This window comes from Schistocerca nitens, chromosome 1, assembly GCF_023898315.1.
Source record: "Schistocerca nitens isolate TAMUIC-IGC-003100 chromosome 1, iqSchNite1.1, whole genome shotgun sequence".
Classification (NCBI taxonomy): Eukaryota; Metazoa; Arthropoda; class Insecta; order Orthoptera; family Acrididae; genus Schistocerca; species Schistocerca nitens.
Genome location: NC_064614.1, coordinates 1,072,773,389 through 1,072,779,406, shown reverse-complemented (window position 1 = coordinate 1,072,779,406; position 6,018 = coordinate 1,072,773,389). Strand labels below are relative to the sequence as shown.

Below are 6,018 nucleotides of genomic sequence, written 5' to 3'. Positions count from 1 at the left end.
AGATACGAGAAATTAGGGGTCATACGAACGATCATTTGTGAGTGGAACAGGAAAGGAAACGACCAGTAGCGGTGCAGGGTAACAACAAAGAAGGCGATCCTGCGTGGCTTATGGGGATTAATTAACACACTAAATGAATTTTATGTAAGAATGATCCTACTGTCTGCTATACCGCTAGGATGAAACCGCACTCACCCTTTGTCTGTCTGTTTGCGTCAACGCGTCTGGTGTGCAGCAGCATTGTTGCAATCTCAAAATGAGAGCTATTGTTATCATCGGTTACAGATTTCATTGGTGTGCCTTTGTTCCTAGTATTATGCTTGTGCAACATCAACAGTCTCACTCTAGTGGCGGGCCGGCCGGAGTGGCCGAGTGGTTCTAGGCGCTATAGTCTGGAACCGCGCGACCGCTACGGTCGTAGGTTCGAATCCTGCCTCCGGCATGGATGTGTGTGATGTCCTTAGGTTAGTTAGGTTTAAGTAGTTCTAAGTTCTAGGGGACTGATTACCTCAGCAGTTAAGTCCCACAGTGCGCAGAGGCATTTTTGAACTCTAGTGACGGAATAAACAAAACAATAAATAAATGCTATTGTGAGTCTGGTATGCTCACAAAGTGTCGTGGCCCCCGTAAGAGTTTCGAGTCCTCCCTCGGGCATGGGTGTGGGTATTGTCCTTAGCGTAAGCTAGTGTAGGTTCGTTTAAGTAGTGTGTAATCTTAGTGCACCGATGATCTTAGCAGTTTGGTCGCATAGGAACTTACCACAAATTTCCATCACGAATATAATGCCATGTTTGTCGTATACATGCAGTATCCCTCTCGATTTCGGTACTGATCTAGAATTTCTGTGTGTTACATTTAAGGTATCTTCTTAATGCCTCTGACAATGTTCTTTCTGTGCACAAGAATCTGCCACACCGAGCACATGACAAAACCTCCTAAGGCTATGTTTGATGGTTATTGCCTTACCACAGCAACTATTTTATTCAGAATGTTTTCCTTGGAAAGCGCAGATGATGTTTCTCCATTCCAAATGACGCGCGTCCTGTTGGTGGTCTAAGTTTCACAGCTTACACGTATAGATTAGTCTGGGTGCTGATGTGAGTATAGGCAGTCTGGCAGGCCATTTTGTAAGCAACCGAACGTTTTGCTGGGACATCTGACGCGATGTTCAATCTCATCATCAATGGTTGCCTTGTCAAAATTCCACCATCAAATAGGTAAAATGTTCTGCGCTCTGATAAGCCTCGCCATTGATTGTGGTGTTGGGAATAATAATAAATAAAATACAATTTCTATTTCTTTTCGTAGCAAACTTCTTCTTGAGATCTCTTTTTGTTTTGCTTGTCTTCTTTTTGTGGGCATTCAAGCCCTTTGTGACTATCTTTCAGCAGGAAACTACTCATGTGATCATGTTATGGGAGTTGTTCTTTCTTTTCATTAATGACTAAATTTTAACTTTATATGCAAGTGTTTTTTTCTCTTTATTAGTTTTTACTACAACCTCACCTCCAGGCATCGTTTTCAACGACATTTACTAAAGATTCTAATTTTCCTTGAACATTCGTATTTCCGACTCCTAGGTATGTATACATAGAAAAGATTATAACATATGCATTTTTTTTTTCTTATGTGACTGATCTGCGAAATGGTCTTAACTGTCATCTCCCAGCTGCCCTTCAACCAATTTCCATCTCCGTTATAATACCTAATAAGCGTTTATATTATTCAACTTTTTCGGCCTATTTAATTTCTGTTGACACATTTTAACTGATCTCTGGTACCCTAAAGACATAAATTTACGTTAACAATATTTATATCCAGTCGCTTACGCACACTGTTTCGATATTGTGCAATATTACAACTTGGTCATCAGTTAGCACAGCTTGTATAAATGCTTCTCATAATTGAACAACCATTTGGATGGCCCTCTTGACCACCAATTCAGTTCTTCACTGATATACATCTCAAATATTTTTACGACAGATAGTAACTTCGTCGATGGCTTACTTAATGAGAATCTATCTAATATAATTGCATAAATTGCAAGGGGACTGTGAAGTTGCCGTGAATCCACGCATGTTAAAGGTTTAACACAGTAAGAAAAATGTATTATAATTAGAAACAGTGTATATGTAATACGTCAGAGTAACTCAGGGCGCCCCGGCCGCTGTGGACGAGCGGTTCTAGGCCCTTCAGTCCTGATCCGCGCTGCTGCTGCGGTCGCAGGTTCGAATCCCGCCTCGGGCATGGATGTGTGTGATGTCCTAGGTTAGTTAGGTTTACGTAGTCTAGGGGACTGATGACCTCAGATGTTAGGTCCCATAGTGCTTAGAGCCATTTGAACCCTTTTTGAACTCAGGACGCGCATATTGTACCGTGTATATTCATCCTGTGTTTTATAATGTGAGCAGTTAGCGACTTGCAACGAACTTTAGAGATACATCTACATCTACATGATTTCTCTGTTATTCAGAATTAAGTGCCTGGAAGAAAGTTCACTGAACCACCTTCAATCTATTTCTTTCCCTTTCCGCGCTCGAATGACGCGGGAAAGACGAACACTTAAATCTTTCTGTGCGAGCTGTGATTTCTCTTATTTTATCTTGATGATCATTTCTGCCAATGTAGATGGATATTTTTGCAATCGGAGTCGAAAGCTGGAGGTTAAAATTTCATGAGATAATCCTACTGCAACGAAAAACGCTTTAGTTTTCCTATTTTAAAGATTGCCACTCCAATTTTTGTATCATGTCCGTGGCACTCTCTCCACTGTTTCACGATAAAACAAAACAAGCTGCCCTTCTTTGAACTTTTTCGATGTCCTCCGTCAGTGCCTTCTAACGCACTTCTCACACCACACACTTGTGCTCCAGAAGGTGACGGACAAGCGTGATGTAAGGCATTAGAGCTGTTGCGCTTTCTTGATGTTCTGCTAATAAATCTTAGTCTTGTTTTTACCCATCACTTTATTTATGTGATCGTTACAATTTAAGTTATTCGTAATTGTGATCCCTAAGTATTTAGTTGAATTTTAGCCTTTAGATTCGCGCAACCTATCGTGTAATCGATTTGAGATGTTCACGATGCTTTTTCTCGCTGACGCCTTCCACAAAATAATGAACGGAAAGAAAAGTTTATTCGCTTACCAGATTTTCGTTTTCATGAGGTGAAACTTCATAATCAGGCATAACGTTTATTGCTTCTTGGCTACACATTTTGGAAACAATATCCACATATCCAACTGTATGTACATCCAACATTATGTCATTGCACGACACATAGTTCTGGAAGTATAACGTCATAAATATTGAGATGGGTGGAAAAACTAACTTTTGCTTAAAACACTAATTACCACGACTACACTCATCCAGTGTTTAATAGCAAACGCAGTTAGCAACTTCCGACAAAAATCAATAATTATTTCAGATCTTTTCTAAACATCTTCTCGCTTACATGGTTAGTGTCAATGTATCAGTCCTTTACTTAACAAATGGGTGATTGTCGACTACATTATAATGTTCTTGTTTTTGATCGTCCACCTGCAATGATTTAATGAAGTTCTTGGCTGTAGTACGAGTATAAATCGAAAATTTCGATTCCTTAATGCGAGTCAACAAACTAACGAAACTAATTCGACTTTACAACAAATAGTTTTTCCACTCTTTGTACACATTTACATAAAAAACAAGAGTTCTATATATAATATTTCAACATTTCAACGACTTGCTAACTATAATTTTCTCTCAAATTCGCCGTGGTTCATACAAAGTGCTATAAAAGAGTTTCTGTCTCTTTATTTCTAGAGAAAAAAAGACAAAATATAGCGCTTACAGTGTAGCACATTCGTACTGTATTCTTTGAGAGCAATGGCCAAGTCGCGCTCGACCCCGCAAAGAATATTCGTCCCCGACCTCGCAGCGTGTCTTATTCAAGCTACAAGCGCACGCCCGCGGTAAAACGTCACTGCTGAATATTATTTCGAGACACATTTCCGAGTAACTTTACGGAGGCTCGCCGTCACTGCAAAACCGGCTGGAAATTTCATTATTATCTTAATTCCGCGCAGAACCGAGCGGCCGGCTAATTTAGAAGGCCGTGCATCAGCTCGGCGGCGGCGTGTTGTCTGGGCAGGCGCGCCGAGAACTGGCGAATAAATCGGCGGCCCTCTCTTCCTACTCGCAGCCTAGCCGGCGGAGGCTCTAGTTAAAGGCTGCTTGCGCGCACATTCATAACAATTTAACCCAGCTGGCACATGATATTAAAGCGACATCACGTATTTATGGTCAGAGGTTTTCGGGGGCGGTTTGCACAGCGCGCCAGCTACAACGGTATCATCCCCCCTTTTCTCCTTCCCCCTCCTCCGCGCTCTTCCATCCGTCGCACCCCTCCTCCACCCGTGCCCCTCGCCCCTCCGCCCTACCCACCCTCCTCATAGCCGGGGCTCATGCCCCGCACCACCTCCAGCCGTAATATCTCAGACTTGGTCAAGTAAATAATTTTCCTAACTATGGCACGGGGCTAGTATATAGGGCCCCACACATGGCTCCTAGCGGGCCGTACGTTTGCTGGGAATGCGAGTCGGCGGTCTGGCTGCGAGGGGAGGATTAGTATATTACAGTAGTTAGCGGCGCTTCGTGCACGCCTCCTGTGAACATTCCCTGCTACAAGGGGTCGCCATGTCAGCATCGGTGAGAGCACGACACTCGATGTAAGTCTTGCCATAGGTTCCACGTATCCTTGGTTAACTTAAATTATTCACAACACACTTGATCATTTACGTCTATATTTAAATGTAAAGTCCATTCCCTCTTCCAAGATTTGTGAGGGTGCACCCTTGACTGTATCAGCTCAACTGTGGGTGGGCGGGGGGGGGGGGGGGGGGGGGAGCGGGTGCGGGTTGGGGACTAATTTTTAGTTTTCGAGGTGAATGATGAAATAGTTTTTGAGATTTCACGAGAAATGACACTTGCCACTTCTCAATATCCGTTTCATGTTCTGTCTTTACTTCTGTCTTTGTGTCAGAATTGGTAGGGGAGGGGGGTGTTGTGGAGTGGTTGGAGGGGAGGGCGGGGGGAAGCAGCTGACCTTCCAATGAGCATTATTCATACATCCTTAAAGGGGAGACGTTCATGAAAAACACACACTATTTAACTGACGCACAAACTCCCCAATTTCGAAGATACGCCAATAAAATTTTGTACCACATTTTACATGAAACTGATACATTTACTATTAAGTTCCTTGGATTATATAGATTTAATTTTTTAAGAAATTTAAAAACTTAGAAAAGTAATATAAGTACTTTTCTCAGAAGCTGTTCAACAGATTTCTACAAAATTGTCTGTGCGTAACTTCTTTCTCTCATCAGAATTTTTTAGTGTATCGATTTATAGAATCCTAATAATTTTTTTTTTAGTTGTGTGAGTATAATATAAAATTCATGTAAAATTCTAAGCACTTTGCCCCATATGTCATCTTATAATATCGCAGTGTTTGCTCTTGAGAGAACTTTTATTGGTTTATACAAATAAGTGCATAAAATATCATCTACATCTACATGATTACTCTGCAATTCACATTTAAGTGCTTGGCAGAGGGTTCATCGAACGCCAATCATACTATCTCTCTACATTTAAACTCCGGAACAGCGCGCTGGAAAAACGAACACCATAACCTTTCTGTTCGATCTCTGATTTCTCTTATTTTATTTTGATGATTATTCCTACCTATGTAGGTTGGGCTCAACAAAATATTTTCGCATTCGGAAGAGAAAGTTGGTGACTGAAATTCCGTAAATAGATCTCGCCGCGACGAAAAACGTCTTTGCTTTAATGACTTACATCCCAACTCACGTATCATATCTGCCACACTCTCTCCCCTATTACGTGATAATAAAAACGAGCTGCCCTTTTTTGCACCCTTTCGATGTCCTCCGTCAATCCCACCTGGTAAGGATCCCACACCGCGCAGCAACATTCTAACAGAGGACGAACGAGTGTAGTGTAAGCTGTCTCTTTA

General features: G+C 41.8%; 1 non-coding gene across 1 annotated transcript; it reads left to right on the top strand.

The window, feature by feature from the left end:
• The first annotated feature begins 358 nt into the window (after positions 1–358).
• On the top strand, positions 359–442 carry Trnas-gga (transfer RNA serine (anticodon GGA)). The gene is given in 2 exon segments: positions 359–398; positions 408–442. It is a non-coding gene; the product is annotated as a tRNA-Ser (tRNA).
• Positions 443–6,018: the final 5,576 nt, after the last annotated feature.